The sequence below is a fragment of the Haliotis cracherodii genome, unplaced genomic scaffold, assembly GCF_022045235.1.
Source record: "Haliotis cracherodii isolate W230 unplaced genomic scaffold, xgHalCrac1.p SCAF_4, whole genome shotgun sequence".
In the NCBI taxonomy this organism is placed as follows: domain Eukaryota; kingdom Metazoa; phylum Mollusca; class Gastropoda; order Lepetellida; family Haliotidae; genus Haliotis; species Haliotis cracherodii.
Window position 1 is genome coordinate 30,448,822 of NW_027266297.1, and position 17,818 is coordinate 30,466,639.

The 17,818-nt window shown below is 38.6% G+C and overlaps 1 protein-coding gene across 2 annotated transcripts in view; it reads left to right on the forward strand.

Annotated features, from left to right (window-relative positions):
* LOC139478555 (choline transporter-like protein 1) overlaps positions 1–17,818 on the forward strand; it is a 260,716-nt gene that overhangs the window by 99,644 nt on the left and 143,254 nt on the right. For both annotated transcript variants that reach the window (XM_071261061.1, XM_071261062.1), the window contains exon 2: positions 16,500–16,592. The gene's annotated coding sequence lies outside the window, so the exon portion shown is untranslated. The remainder of the gene's footprint in view (positions 1–16,499; positions 16,593–17,818) is intronic.

Consider the following 17,818-nt stretch of genomic DNA (forward strand, 5'->3'; position numbering starts at 1 on the left):
GTTCATTCAATGTACTTGATTCCGTATAGATCATCAATGCTTATTCAAAGTGTTGCTGCTATCGTTTTGCTTTTCTGATGCTAAGTGTGCAGTGTTAGAACCAGGCTGAAACCATAGCCCAAGGTCATTGACCCCTGAAGAAAATAATGACCCTCAATTTCTGAGTAATTTTGGCCCCTGGATTATCTGTTGGGTCGATATGGGTCCCTGTTTCTGATCCCTGATTTTTCACAGACTGCCCCTTGACCCCTGATAGATTTAACTCTGAATCACAAAAACTGCACCCTCTCGTACACTCCCTCGCAGTAAATGGAGGCTGCTTAACACGTTAGACAAATGTAACCTCCATACTATGTTTCACTTGACATCTGCGCATGCTACAGACCATTTAGATATCTTTCTTATATCTCAAAGTTCAAGGTCACATACTGATTATGATTATTGTTAAATACTTATGACCCTTATAACCTTAAAAGGGCACGCCAGAAACCTATGATTGTAGGTTTGAACCCCGGGTCACCCCGAGTATGTTTCTAGGTTTGTCAGCACCATACCCATGCTCCTGGGTTTCACAGAAGTGGTAAACGTCTGAGACCTGCATCACTTGGGGCTTTCCTCCCACATTAAGCTGACATGCCGTGATATAACTGGAATACGGTTAAAAGCGTTGTTAAACCCAACTCACGCACTATAACCTGAATTAATATGGGTGGAGTCTGCATCTAAATACATTAAATGTCAAGCTCTATTCTTGAAAACTTCAAGACCTTTCGTATCATGTGACATTTTTGACAGTTCTTTCCATCATACCCAAACTTTGTTGTGAGGCATGTTTGTTGATGCAACATACGTTTTCTTGGTACAAGTCATCTTGTGTACCTCCATCTTATTCAGCAAAGAGCATTATGTCCACCATTGTACAATATTTGAAATATATTATTATCCCGCGTCCAATAAATTTTTATTTTTTACGTTTCCATGGCAGCAAGATGGTCTTAGGTTCCAAACTCTTCTTTTTTTTACAATTTCCATGACAAGTTCCACCTCGGTTAAAAAAGGCTAGGGTTTGTTTAGATTTAATTATGTCATAAATTCTGCAACAGGGGCGGGGGATATAGCCATAGTTTTAAAATTGAACCAACATGTGCTGGTTTGCTCGAGATCAGCTCTTCCAATTATGATATTAATGTCAGATAATTGTTTAATGCTTTCTGCAATATCATTATTTTCCATTTATTGCCATTATTGTCAGATGTATCGCTAAATGTCATTGCCATCAAGTGGCAGCAGTTATGAAAAGTATAGATGAACACATTGCGGATCATCATAACGGGTCAATCAATTCTGACATTATGTTGTTAAACCTGTGTAGGAAGTTGTATATTTTGATATAACAGCAATCTGAGATTTATGACATATAGATGTGGATTTATCAGACCAAGCTGTCTATATCTCGTTAATAACACTCACACCTGGACAGGTATCTAGGACAGCTTGAGGCATTTCTAATAACATTAGACGTCTATAACTTGTAAATATCTCCATGCCTGCATTTCTCAGGTGCTCCGGAATAGTGGAAATGTCAATATCTTACTAACGCCGAAATTACGACTTCGACCTTGATACTATATTGGTATAGATTATATGACAGGGTGTCAGCCTCAAGTGTACATCATTGACGATCGGCTAATGGTTGTAAATTACGATACTGACAGCTATTAACATGGGCGATAGACTTATACAGATGTCTAGACATGAACTTCTTGTATTGAACCGAAGCTAGGAAACTTTTTCAGACACAACAGAAGATCCTCAAGGGTTCTGTAAAAATTGAACAACCCTTAAGACAAATATTCAATTAGCAAGGTCCATGAAATAAGGTAGGCAATAATTATTTTATAAACAATCAGAAATTACAGGTGCACATGATGTGCTTGTGACCGTGATGGAAATGGTCAATAAGATTATGTTTGGCTGAGAAATAATATTGGGTGCCGTGTGGGGAAAAGTGGGTGGTGGGGTAGTTTTGTGGTTTAAGCGTGGACTTAGAGTCCTGGTTTGATTCCCTGTATTTGTACCATGTGAAGCCCATGATGCCAAAGACCCAGGTCTTCAGTACCCATGTTTGCCGTAACAGGTGACTATGCTTGTTGAAAGACACGACTAGCGGGATCAGGTGGTCAGATTCGCTGACGGATCAGGTGGTCAGATTCGCTGACTTGGTTGATGCATGTCATCATATCCCAATTGTGTAGATCGATGCTGATGATGTCAATTACTGGATTGTCTGGACCAGACTCGATTATTTACAGACCGCTGTCATATAGCTGGAATATTGCTGAGTGTGGCGTTAAACAACAAACAAACAAACAAACAATGATGCCAGGATGAGTTTAGATGGTCCTGAGATAAGCTATCAGATTAGTCGGCTGTGCTGTACATCTAGATATACACCACATATATATACACCGTCATACAGCCAGTATATTGCTGAGTGCAGTGTTGAACAACAGACAAACAGACACCCCTTCCTTGGTGTTCCCAGGTTGAATATTGCTGAAAGCGGCATCAGTCCGTGCTCCTTCACTACAGAACGGTAAAACATGCTGGTTTAGACTTAATGGAAACAATGAACATTTTCTAAAGTTTAAGGATCTTTGAATTGGAATCTTTGGTTTCTTCTTTGTTATTGTAGTTTTATGTGATTATTTGCACAGATTTTTCATTCCACATATAATCATTGATATTTATTTTATGGACTCCCGTGTTTTTTTAATTAACTTGTCTTGTTTTAAGGCTTCCAGAATTTAAAAACTATCATAATATCTGGACTTAAATATTCATTGACTCTGCTCAATATGATTGCTTTTCCCTACTGAAATGTAAACTAATCAAGTTCTCATTCCCGGATGAATCTGGGCATCCTCTTTATAAACACAGACTCAGCCATGGAGAATAATCTTGTGTGACAACCCCATAGTTTGTTGTCCATAAACTTTGAAGAGTCAAGTTTACTTTTCTTAGAAATGATCAAGATCCTATTTTTCTTAAACCTTCCTGGCATATTCTCCGTCAAGAAATTGGATGAGTTGGGTATTACGAATGAAAAAGACCATTTCTCTATTAAAAGTTGTCAGTTTCAAATGATCTTTTGGATAACCATACATTTTTTGTGCAAATATGAAAATCTGCATTTAGTCCTTTAATCAATATTTTCATAACAGAGAACTGTCATTTATATGGAATGCAAATTTTATTATCATCCTATTTTCACGAATTGTTTTCCTAAAGCCTTTTAACACCCGAGACTGATGAGCCGGCCATATTGGGACAATAAAACACGTCGCACAAAGCAAAGTAATGAAGGAAAACTTAATTTGTGTTGGACAAATGTGCGTCACCTTCATCACCGAGAGATAAGTCTGTTTGATGCAATGATGAAAACAGAATAAAATCGGCAGAAGATCAGAAAGGATCGTCATTTGAATAAAATCAATATCAGTTGGCGATGGAATGCAGCAAGTGCTGGATCCCGCAGATAGTCAAACAGTCAGCATCGGTTTGCCGGATACCACCCGCGGCCACCCACTCTTGATCTATTCCCCTTCCCATGATGCACCAGTGCCGAGTACCAGGTCTCTGTATGTTTGTTTATTCAGACAGGCTGGAGATTCAGTATGGCGTACTGGCTCGGTCAGACATGAAAACAAAGTGCATGTGGATGTTAATATATCGCTCCATGCACATGTGTGCATGATTATGCAGTCAAAATATTATGCCATAGTGGGGTGACAGTGGTTGGGTACAAATCGGTGGATGTGTGTTAAACTGTCGTAACTCCCTTGGGTTTTAATAAGGTCAAGTAATGTGATTTGATTATGTAATTAGTTTTAATGGGTCTGTGCCATTTATAGAGCTTGGGGCATGCTAAAAATGAAAGGTTATTAAGATTCGATTTTTTTGTTACTCGGCAAATATGTTTTAAATCAGGTATGTTTACATAGGTTCTGATGCACGGGATAAACATTTTATTTTTTGCTGCTCAGGACTTTCATGTTTTATATATTAGTTTTCGTTCTTGTGTCATTCCTAGGGAGTATGATAGCTTGTGCTTAATGTGATATTAAGTGATGTGATATTGGGGGGAATGTTTTGATTATACCAATTATATGATTTATTACACATTTACTTCACGGCTAATGTTCAGGTATGATGGGAAAATAAACTTAATTGTATCCAAGCAAGACTTCGGAATACATCAAGCTTGAAATGTTGATTTGGTTTGCACTTGGCTGTTGAGTAAACCTTATGATCACTTTGGTATGTGAATGCGTATATTTACAATGACATTGAAGCTGTATACAGTTATTTAAAGGTGTACTATGAGTAATGTCATGATTCTGTCCTTTGTCTTTGAGTGAGGGGGAACAGGTGGCCCAGACGTGTAAGGTGCTGCAATTCACTGTGCAGAGTTGTCTCCCTACAGCACACCAGAAGCCTAAGATATGAGTTCGATTCCCAGTTTGCTCACGATTATATTTCTAGGTTTGTCAGCACCATACCCGTGCTTGTGGGTTTCACCGAAGTGGTAAACCTCTGAGATCTCATCACTTAAGGCTTTCCTCCAACATTAAGCTGAAATGCCGTGATATAACTGGAATACTGCTCAAAGTGGCGTTAACCAACTCACTCACTCACTCAGTTTTGCGCCACTTTTAATATTTGGGTCTTACAGTTCTTGGGGATATATTAATTTGTTTCTGAATATAGTGGAAAAAACAGTTTGGTCACTGGATAGTTTGTACAAAAAATAAATATTATATCGGTATAAGGAACTGATGCTCGTGTAGAGCTCTGTTCACAGTTCTTTTACCTTCAGTACTTTGTGAAATCTCTACAACTAATGTAACACAGGGAAATTTTATACTTAGTAACAAATTTATGTTCATTCACTATCAGCACATCTGGTTCTTTGATATTGACAACCAAGATGTAATTACATTAGAATAAGGGAGCCATTGAAATAGACATTAGCCATGTTGAATTTCTTGCCAAAGAAATGGACTTTGATTCTCAGCATGGGTTTCCTGAAAGTAAGGATTCCCAGTTCCGTTTTAGTCGTTAATTAATTGAAGATTTCATTATGTTTAATTTTGTGTGAACATTCTTCTACACTTGAAACAGCTCGGAGCTTTCATGTTGAGCTCGATTTGCAATTAAATGAAAATAAAATTGTGACTTTCATTCGGGAAAAGAAGATTTCATGTAAACCAAAATGTGTTATAGAATTGGGTTTTATGGCTAATTAGATACAGTGATTGGTGACCTGCGATGAAGAATGCGTGTTGAAAAACTCTCGCTGATGTTTGATGCTCGGCTTCATGAGGCGTAAAGACCATCACGAGCATTCACTGTGAGAGTCCTGTTAGTGGTAAAAGGAATGGGTTTTAGATTCATCGTTAGAAAATAAAAATCGTGTTATTTTGTCATATTTACCAAGTCTATTCTATAAGTTAATCAGTGTCATGTTTCTGGGAGAGACTATCGCCATGGTCTGGGGGATAGAGCACCTGCCTGGAGGACGGAAAGTCGGTGGTTTGAGTCCCAGACATGTCATAATAAAAGATGTCAAAGATGGTACTTGCTGTTACCCTGCCTGTCGCTTGGCATTTAGGGGCTAAAACAAGGACTGCTCGGTTCTGAGTCAGTATACTTAGTGTCTGAGTGGGGTATTTGTCTTAAACTAATGCATGGTATCTCAATCGGCAAGCACTATAAAACAGGCATTTGCCCTGACTCGTATAAGCAGCTAAACACTCAAACACATGTGCATGTAGGTCGCTATGTACATTTAACCCCATTTCACCTCACCTATGTGGTTGGATAGTCTCCCTTGTTTGCTGCTTCTGTCATTTGGGTTCATTGTTGTGTGTGACCCTTCTTGATGGGAACTGTGGGTAACAACACGATGGGGGTCTGAGACACGTTTCTAGGTATGTCAGCACCATACAGAGCTCATTGGTTTCAGAGTAAAACCTGCATCACTTCGGGAATATAGCTGGAATATTGCTGAATGCGGCGTTAAACAACAAACCAACCAACCAACCAACCAACCAACCAACATGGTCTGTAAATAATCAAGAGTGGACCACACAATCCAGTGGTTTATGTCAATCTATGCAGTTGGAATACGATGACATGCATCAACCAAATCAGCGAGTCTGACCATCTGACCCAATAAGCCATGACAAGCATAGCAACACAAATTCTACCACTGGGACACAGTTAGTCTCTCTTACTGACTAAGAGCATATATCTAATAACATTAATTAATTCATAATAGAATGTATGGTATCAACAGATCTGAACTGAAAAGTTTACCTACCTACCCAGCCAGTAGGCTGAACAGACCTGGTAGGTTATTGGCAAAAGTATCATGCCATGGCGTGACAGAGTAACTATTATGAGTTACATGAAAGAACCAGGTGGTCCTTAACTTCTTTTGAGTAGTATATTTTTTACCAAATGTCTTGATGAACAGCTGAGCTCTGCCCCTTTTCTATAAAGCAAGATCTGGTTTGTGGATACTTTTTTGTGTAGGGGTATTTTATTTCACGCTCTTATCCTCCTGTCTTGTCCCCAAATCTTTTAACAGCTAACGAGGGGTGGAACCAGAAAAATTCTACCCTGAATCACCAGGTTATCCAATTTCCTGATTAAGATGCACTAAAATTATTGCATCATAGTTTAAATTTCTGATATGAAATTCAAAAAAGCATTTGAAGATAGCATTTGAAATGTTGAACAGGTTTCTCTGTCAAAAATCTAAAAAAACCATTCCAAACTGTAAAGTGTTGGAGATAATCAATGTTTATTTTGTTGCTTCCTACGTCTTATCACTGTAACAAGGAATGTTAAAAGTTTTTATCATTGTCATGTTTTGCCAGTTAAAAGCGCTTTTTTTTCTGTCCATCTGTCGCTATTGGCATATATGTTTCATTTTGAGAATTAACAGGTATTAATTTTTTTACAGTTTTGAACATTTCTTTAGAAAGGTTTTTATATCTGTGAGCGCCCCCTTCAAACAGACATCCTGTGTTGTGATTCCATATAGGAAGTGTACAAGAACATGATGTTTGTTTAAGAAAATAATAAGACTTTTTGAGCTTTTGAACGCTTGGCTCTAAAGATCCATCCTTTTCACTGAGCATGAAAAGTCAAAATTAAGTATGTTAAAAGCCTTGGTCAGTGTTTCAGTGTGCAGTGAAATTGTGGTCTTGGCTCCCTGTTAAAAGATTTTTATTCATTGTATTGACGAAGTTCTGGGTTCAATGCCCTGCATGTGGTGTCTGAATCCATTATATATTAATCGCAACTGTAGTATTGCTAAAACAGCTTAGAACTCACTCACTCACTCACTCACTCACTCACTCACTGCTTATCAAAAGAAGAGATCAAATGGATAGGGGGGTCAGACTCAGTAAGTGGTTGATTACGTGTCATCATTCACAATATCAATCACTGGATTTTCTGGTCCAGACTCAATAATTTACAAGCTGCCGTAATTATCATTAGAATATTTCTGAGTGTGGCATTAAACAAAAAACACACACACACCCCTAGTGAACAAGAAAAGTTGATATTTTTATGACACGCACATTCCAAAATAAATAAAAAGTTTGTTCCTTCTTGAATACAAGATGTGAGTTTAAGATTAATACAGTTGCACCACGAAGTCCAGGATGATGCCAGGATGAGATAAGATGGTACCTGCGATAAGCCGAGATATCAGATTAGTCGGCTGTGCTGTTTATTTAATATACACCCCATGATAAACAGAGATTATCGTCTGTGTCAACAAGAACGCTTCATCATTTACATCACATTGAACTGATACGATCATAGCTGCTCCTTATCACCCAGGTATTAATGACCTTCAATATGTTGCAGAGGGGAAATTTCTAATGATGTTTTAAAACGATAATCAAGTTATTGCTATTCAGTACTCGGGATGTGTAATTGGATGTTGATCAACATTCTATTTTTGTGTTAAGTTTAAATGAGGTTATGGTGATAAGAAAATGGAGGATGTGTTCTCGGTGATAAGCGCCCACCTGTTCCGAAGATGTGACGGGTGTTTCATGTAATGTACACTCAGTGACCACAGGGGCAGGGCAGAAATGTCTTACATGTGGCGTGTGGCCCTGTTCACAGCACACAGGTCACAAATCAGGTGAAGTAAAGCAGCGTTGGTCGCGGAGAATAGTTGGATGGGTGACTGTGTTCAGTCTCCTGAAAGTTTCTAGGGCTTCGGGGGGCAGTCGGGTAGCCTAGTGGTTAAAGCGGTCGCTCGTCATGCCGAAGACCAAGGTTTGATTCCCAACATGGGTACAATGTGTGAAGTCCATTTGATGTGTCCCCTGCAGCGTAAAAAACTCACTCACTCACTCACTCACTCACTCACTCACTCACTCAATTACTCACTCACTCACTCGCTAGGGCTTCGGGGTCTCCTCAGTCAAGTGACTTTGGTCGAAATATGCCTCTGTTCATTTGACTGTTAGTCTTCTCGTTTTCATGGCAGCTTGGTTGTATACTCCCCACGGAGCTGAGAATGAAAATCGAGTACACACTAATCATTTGACCGTGGTAATAAAAGCACATGCACTGAGCATATGGAGGCTAATGCAATATAAGTACAGACAATATTTATTATGATAGGAATAGAATGCAATCCCTTGACTTTTGTTAAAGTTCCTGTGGTTGGATACCGAATGGTTGCATGGTTTGGTGTAATGGACAGATTAAGATTGATGTGAAGTGTTATTTCAAACTACACTCGCTTAATGTAGTCTGATTGAAAACCAAATATGCAAGATACCAACTTTGACACTCAAAAATTGGCAATAGGGTAAGTAATTTTATTGCAATCCTTGAATTTTGTAAGAAAATTGCAAGAATTTGGTCTCTTTAAATATCTTTGAATCTGGGTGCCAGTTCTTGGCCTTAACATCCTGGTTGAGTGCATGGTGATCTTGGAATCTGCAAGTCTCTATGTTACTGTTTCAATATGCAGTGTAAATGCCAGTATTGATATCCCATGTCTGCCATTTGAACTGGATTTATGGGAGAAAATACAGTATTCTTCTTTGGTTATCCACACCAGATCACCTGACATTAGTCATTATTATGTGCCTTGAAGTGCTGCAACCGCATAATAAACTTCTTCCTTGCCAAAAGATTAAATGGATATATCAATATGAGATATGCAGTGAGACTTTTGATGCTACGAGCCCATGTAGTGTCAGTCCACTCAGATTGATGGACGAGTGTCTGGCAGGAGAAGTATTCTTCAGATAGAGACCCTTGGGGAAAGTTGACAAGTTACTTGACCTTCTTGAATGACCTATTACATTTTTATGAACTCAATCAAAAATACATGATTCTGATATTTGTTTTGTTCTTTATTGCCTTTATGTTAAGAATTAACTGAATTGTGTTAGCAGAGGTTTCTCATGCGTATGGATATGGTTTTGTCGCTTTTGTTTATGTGATACATTCCTGAAGAGGTTCTGGGGACACGGGTGGCCCAGTCGTCTAAGGCGCTGCAATTCACTGTGCAGAGTTGCGTCCCTTGGGCACGCCAGGAACCTATGATTATGGGTTAGAATCCCGGTTCGCCCCGATTATGTTTCTAGGTTTGTCAGCACCATACCCATGCTCTTGGGTTTCATCGAAGTGGTAAACGTCTGAGACCTGCATCACTTCGGGCTTTCCTCCCACATTAAAGTGACATGCTGTGATATAACTGGAATACTGTTAAAAGCGTCGTTAAACCCAACTCACTCACTCACTCACTCACTCACTCACTCACTGGACATGTATTTTTTGCCTCCTTTTAAAATATAGCTCCAACTTTGCTAAAAATAGTTCAAAACCTCATTTGTAACAGACCCAGGTTGCAAATGTTAAGATATTAAGTAGTTCCTGTCTGTAACTGTAACCACATAAAAGCACGCGTCTAGTAATTAGTTCTGTTTGAAGAATAAACTTTTTCACTGAAAGAGTAAAACGTTGAATGTTATACCTGCAGACTGATTTTGGCAAGATTTGGACATCAGGTGAAAATTGTATATAAATAGCTAAGGCCATTGTTGACGACAGGCAAACTGTTAGCTTCCAAGAGCGCTTAGGTATATGTATATAAACCACTTGTATTGAAATATGTGAATCGTTTTTGTTCTGAAGATAACCAGAAGCACATACATACAAGGTCAAGGACATGATGAAAAGGATGATAAGATTCGGAAATGAAAATAAGACAAATGAAGAGATAGAGCTCGATTTTTATAACAAGACAGGAAACAAACATGATTGATTATCATCCTGCCCTGGTGCAAGTGAGTGCCTGTATATCTAAATTGTTTGACTAGAAAAGTTTTTATGCTATTGTTGCCTTTGTAAGTAGGGATATAGGGGATCTACTATATTGTAGATTCTCAAGGGCTGCCGCTACATCTGTTTGCTTTGATTGGTTTCTGCAAAAGCCCGCCACTTATAAGATTAATTCAGATGGAAAAAACAATCTGAAATGTCTTTTAGTTTGTAGTTATTGTACACCCACAATAAAACTCATTTCCATCACGGTCACTGGTCGTCCTTCGTGAGTCACGTCCCTTGGAACTAAGAACCTTTGGACAATTGTTGTGCCAAGGTGACCCCCATGGAACAGGACTTGGGTGGCATTCGTCACCACTCGCCTCTTTCCGTAACCAGCAAGAAGACACATCCCCCTATTGATGATTGTTTTGTGCGAAAATACGACAAACCAATCAGAATGCGCATGATTTCAAGTTCTTCGACAAAGAATCCCTCAGAAATAATTTTTGATTTTACATATGTCTTGCGTCTAAAAATATACCCAAGACACAGTTAAACGTGTTCAATCATACTGTATAATTCCGCAAGTCCAGATGTGTTTTAAATTGCATCTGAAATATATATGATATATGGTGAAATATATGTGAACCATTACGTAATGAGTTGACAATTGTTTTAGGTATGCCCTTTTCCCCTAAGACGGAACTCGGTTCCAAAAATGGCCATGAGAGGGGAATGAGTCGCTATTCAGCTTGTCCCGGAATAACACGAGTTGGTCACGAATGCTTGGGTGACTGAGTGGCCTAAGGCATTGTGATTTGTAGAGTTGCAGCTTTTCAGCAGCTAGGATGTCCTGATTGTGGGACTCTTCCTGGTATTGGTTCTTGATTTTGTCCACCCTGCTTGTGCTCATCAGTTAGATCAGCAAGTAAAGTATCTGCATAACTTACTCTTCCAATCCTAAGCTGCGACTTAATGTCTCTGAACATGGTGGAGTCGACTTAATCATTCACCCTTTGATATTCAAGGTTGTCCCCATGTGACCACCTCCTGTGTATTGGATATATGACAGTGTTTCATCATGTTCCCATGACTACTTCCTGTGTGTCTGAAGTATGGCTGTGTCTTCATCAGACAGTGTATCAACACCACACTTAGATGCCAGTGTTGCTGTGGCATGGACAGCTTTAGAATCCACATATCTCATGTTCCCCATCCGTCTCTGACAGGAAGGGTTATGTTATCATTGGGCAGATAAACCATCTCAATCAGCAGACACTCTGCAACCCTTCTTCCGCAGCCTCCTGACGCACCCTAGTGCTCATGCTTGAGTGGAACTTGGTGTTGGGGAAATAGTTTTGAAGCTTTTTATCAACAGTCTGTATTGATGGTGTTATTTTTTATAAGTAAACTGTACGTGTACAAATGAAGTTTGAAAAGGCTCTTTCTGTTCTGTTGGACCAAATCAGAAAGATACTCTCGTGAATAAGGCATCAGTGGTGTAAGGGTGTGATGTATGACCAGTATATTGGTAAATTGAGGTTCATTCTTTCCACATACGTATCACAATTTCATGTTTGATATATCAGGTGATTTAAAATCGGAATTTATATCATGTGATCAATGTTATGTACTTGCCAAATGCCTTCGATGCCCAGGCGTAAGCATCCTATGGGCCCCAAGATGGCTGCATATTTTTTGACTGAGTAAACATTTTGTAACATAGCAGCATCTTGTTTTGTCCCATTTATGACCTTCAGTTCATACCTTAATGTATCAGATTGCTTCTGAATTCAAAATTTAGAATTATATATTATATTGTGATAAGTATCGCAATATGGCCTTGTGCATAGCAAAATACTGTGATACACTTTAAACCTCTAATACCCATCCCAAGTGTCTGGAAACTGTATTTTCAACTTCGAATTCTATCCCTTATTTTGTGCGAAATCACATGCCTTGAAGTCTTGTACACTCAAGCATATCACACGACTGTATTGATCATGTGATCCCCAAGTGGAACAAATTTATTTCCAAAGAATATTATAAGCTCTTAATTTCAAATCACATGACATATTCATTCAAACACATCATGTGACTATGGATCATGTTACTAATCACCCAGTGGAACAAGCAGATTTCAAAAGAATTTAATCAACCCATAACTGCAAGTCACATGACACGTACATTCAGGCATATCACACGACTGTTGATCGTGTGACAAAAAAACCCAGTGAAACAAACTGATTTCCAAAGAATTTAATCAATCCATAACTGCAAGTCACATGACTTGTACATTCAAGCTCGGTCACATGACTATTGATCATGTGACCCCAAGCCTAGTGTTTGGCAGAGAGTTGATGTTTGAGTCGGTAGATGGCACATATTGAGTGGTGAATCTGGCTAGAAATGTGTAGAGTCTATTACAAGCCCTATACAGCTTGGTGCTCAATATGAGATATTCGACAGGTTGCTTCTGTTGGGAAGAAATGAATGATTTGCCCCATGGGCAAGTTTATGCTTCGGGGATGGTTTGTACTGGCAGGGAAATTTACACATATATGAAAAGTACGAGAGCAGTGGTGCCAGATGGCGATATTGACGTAGACTGGGAGGTCCCGTCTTGGAGGGAAATTAATCAGTTCCGTTAAACAAATCACAGATGTATTGTGGAAATGATCAGACTTGATGAGAGAAACTGATTTAGTTTTTAAATATTTTGGAAGAATTGCATAATGACAGGTTGGTTTCCTGTTTGGGAATGATCGTGATTGCCTAAGACTTTGTTGTTGCTATCTGGCAAAATGTGTCAAGATTGCTGGAAAGTTTTGAGATAAAGCATTTCTGGCCTCTCAAACATCTCATGTTGTTTAATAAGTGAATGAGTTGAATGGAGGTCTTGAAGGCTGTATATCAAACACAATTAGACATGCAATCATGCAGATGGCCCTCTTGAAATTGGCTTGTCATTCACGGGTAAGTATGTATATGCAGCTCAACTTGTGATAGGAATTTTGAGATATTAAATACTATTAAAAAAATCAGAGGACAACAGCTGATAGTAATGTGTACTTGCGTTTGTCATAAGCAAAATTCAGCTGCAATAGAAACGTTCCATGGTAGTATTGAATACTATTTGTATGACAACATCTCCAAGCCTTAATAAAGAAACAGTCCCTACCTTGACTCTCAGACTATCCCTATCAAAAGTTGAGTAGTGTATGTGTTCCAATATATGTGAAACATCTCATAGATATTCAATACAATGTATAAGTTATAAAGTGTCTACAGCATCCATATTGAATTTTACTTTAAACATTTTAATCTGATCTACTGATAATTCTTTTTTCAAAACTATAATAATGATGAGGATGCCGTGTATGTCATCTTTAATCTTAAACACAGCAATAAAAACAAATCTTATAGTCATTTTCCGAAATAACAAAATGGAAATCTTTCTTCAGCAGCATTGACCTATCACGTAAAGATATTAATGAAGAGTGGTGTATATTTTACACCCCCCTAAGGGACATTACTCAATCATATTAGACAAAGTACTACTGACTGCACAACTGATTATCATCGTCATATACACAGATCAGCCCAAGAGGCTTAGCTCCAAATATTTCTCCTTACATTTTCATTTAATGTTGTCTGCTGAAGGGAGTTCTCCTGCAACGGGACATCCCACCTCCCCAGCATCAGTTAGACGAACAATTAATCGATTTGGACAAATTCCATGATGAAAGGATTCAGATGGAATGATTAATTATGGCGGGATCATAATCCCTGCAGGAATGACCGAAATCATAGAATAATGGCAGAATCGCTGGAAGGTGGATTGACTGATCTGGGTTTTATAGACAGAGGTCAGGGGTCTCCACGTTCACAGATCCAGGAGGGTCTTGGGTGCAGTTGGACGTTCCAACAGGAGGCGATCTGGGAGGAATTTAGTGGTGTCCACCTTGACCTTACATTCGTAGGGGAATCTCAAGACTGACTTTCCCCTTCTGTGTTTTGAGGTTCCATTGATTGGCTCTTGAGTTTGTATTCATCCGTTTTCTGTGATTTATTGGAAGACTTGGTCTTGGTTCTTTTAGATTTTCTTGTAGAGTTTCCGTGTGAACTGTTTGGAAAATGTTTTTGATGGTTGGGTTTGTAGATGCAAGGAAAGATAAATGGATGGATGATTGAGTGGATTGGTGTTTTAAAAGATGAATAGAATGAGTTTGTAGGATGACGTAGTGAATTAAAGGGTAGTTCATGTTGGACAAAAAATTAAAAAGAAAATGCATCAATATTATTGTCCTAATATGAAGAATGGAAACCTGTTTTGGAGGACAACAGACAAAATGTCAGTTATTATGGTAATTATTTAGATAAAATGTTACTGGACACATTTACAATTGAAAGAGCTAAATATGTGACAGATCTTTAAAACAATGATAAAATAGGAGTGGCCTTACTACTTTTGGAAGTATACATCAAGTCCAAGTCAATAGTCCATGAAAATAGTTGACAAGTTGACGTGTCGAACCCTGGTTTAAGGAAGGCAAGATGATGGATGGGATACCATATTTTCTTGACTTCACTGCGCACCCAAACATAATGCACACCTCATCTTGGGGATGCAGTATTTTGGAGAAAAAGATTTTTCAAGTATTTTACACAATCAAAAACTACATCGTATCGCCTCAGGTGGAAGAATGGGAGATAGCACACTTTGTCAGTGGAAGTCCTTGCGATAAAGATCGCTAGACATGGTGATTTACCATTTTAGTGGCATTTCCTGTTCTGCTAGGCATTGTTTTATATGCAAAGATTTAGATTACCAAGTGTTTTTGTCTCTGAAACTAAGCTGAAAAAAGCTGTACACTTTTTCTCCTGGATCTGTGTGTGATTTGGTTAAATAATACCCAGTGATATAATTGAAGAATGTTTTTTATGCAGTGATCGGAAAAAATTGTAGATGGATTGGTGGATATATGGATGGATGAACACATGATTTGAATGAAGAAGCTGGTATACATATATAAATATATGTCCTTGATCATTAAAGCTCTTAATTGAAACCTATTGACCGTAAGCTATCATAGTCAGATTTCAATAATGACTTCAGTCACGATGCTGAAATAACTCAAAAGAAAATTCCTGTCCTGTAAGATTCGGTAGCTTTTCATTAAGATTTGTGGTTGCAGTGCAATTTCACAAATTAAAAAATTCTAAATAATTGTATTACATCATGGCATCAATATAACTGTTACTGACTGAACTTTAAAAGTTGAATTATATCTGGAATTGAGGAAAATTGCTGCTTAAGGTTTAATACTTTAAGTGAACCCAATGACACAAGGCCGTGCAGGGCAATAACAAAACAGAAATCTTCCATTCTTATGTCATATTTCACATTATACCTGACATAAGGCGAGAAAAATTGATATTTGTGAAGATGGTAAGATAAAGGCCTGATGTTAAAGTTATTACTGAAGTATTATTATTCCATTTTTCATGGAATTTTGAAGTATTGGAATTCTGGGTAAGATATCATATCATTCTCTGCCGAATTTGTCTCAAGAAGAAGATTTGCAACAATATGTTTCCCGGACCACAGTACTCATCTTTGACCTAACACGCATAAAACAGCACAATTTCTTGTCAGAGGTTGTCATGCGGACATTATTTTGAGAGATATGACGGAATAATTAATATCCATGACCAGACCTTCCTGTCCTAACTCAAAACGCTTTGTCCGATTTATTGTCACTGGAGCCCTGTATCACTTCTTGGCAGACAGTAAATTCCTGTTTTGATTCAATCAAGACGGGATATAGCACAGAGCTTTAATCAAGTTTAGAAAGATACGGCTAGATCCGTTATTTTTTTTTACTGTGAATTTATCAGTCCAGATTGGATAATTTGTATGCAGTCGGAGTCGTTTATAATAACAGTGTCGCATCTGTCGGGAATGAAAGAGAGGGCTTGCAATGCATGGCACTGAAACGTGAGGCCTATTGGATTGGGATCAGGGTTTATCATAGCCTAGAGAAATCACATTTCTCCTCGCATCGGCAACTTTAGATCTTGTTAAGTGTATTGACGAGATTTCGCTTCATTTGCAGGATTCCAGATTGATCCATTGTCCACTCGCGGAATCTCCCTGATCACCTGTTGAGGAAGTATTGCCGAGATACACGGAAGTCTGTCTGGAACAGGTACGTGAGAATATTTTTATTTCCTTCATTTTGTCTTTTAAGATGTTTTGTGGAGACGGTTTGTTATGATAGCTGAGTTTATCTTCAGAGTATTTTGAGTTTGGTTGAGGATGCTCTTATTTGATCTGCTGCCATTGTTGCTGGAAGGGATGGGAAGATGAAAACACTCCGAAACCTTAATGTGATGGCGGTTAGTTTTCCTTGTAAACTTCCTGACATAACAATAACAACAACAATGATTTGAGTTGTAAAAACAACAATAATAAGGATCAACAAATACTGAAACTCATAAGTATATGGTGTATGCAAGTATGACATGGTAATATGAACAATGCTTGTTTTATCAGGAGGCAACGTAAAGCATCCCATTGAGTTGATATGTGGATATTGGAATCAACTGAAGCTTTTCTTTGAGGGTGCTTAGCATAAAGCTGTTTATAGAAACATCGTTTTATTTGAAGTTGAGGTGGGTTTGATGTCTTTATGACACTCCTAAGTCCTTCGGGCAGGGTTGGTTATTTGCTTTGTAAAGTTGGTACTCTTAATTATGGCAGGATCTGCTGTCCTTGGGTTCCAATCTCGAATTTGGTTCAGGTATGGTCCTTTGGTTGTCAGAAGTTTGTGTAGAGTTGATGCCCTTATCCATAGCAGGATCTGCTGTTGATGGGTTCCAATCCCGGATTTAGTTCAGGTATATATGGTCCTTGGGTTGTCAGAAGTTTGTGTTGAGTTGATGCCCTTACCCATAACAGGATCTGATGGTTGTGGCTTCCAGTCCCAGTTTGGTCTAGGTATGATCCGTGGGTTGTCAGAAGTTTGCTGTGTAGAGTTGATGCCCTTACCCATGTCAGGATCTGCTGTTCATGGTATCCAGTACCCAATTTGGTCTAGGTATGATCCGTGGGTTGTCAGAAGTTTGCTGTGTAGAGTTGATGCCCTTATCCATGGCAGGATCTGCTGTTCAGGGCTTCCAGTCCCCAGTTTGGTCTAGGTATGATCCGTGGGTGGTCAGAAGTTTGTTGTGTAGAGTTCATACCATACCCTTGCTCATGGGTTTCACCGAAGTGGTAAACGTCTAAGACCTGCATCACTTGGGGCTTTCCTCCCACATTAAGCTGACATGCCATGATATACCTGGAATACTGTTAAAAGCGGCATTAAACCCAACTCACTCACTCCCACTTGAAGTCAACACATTGTAAATAATTGAAACACTATCCCAAAAT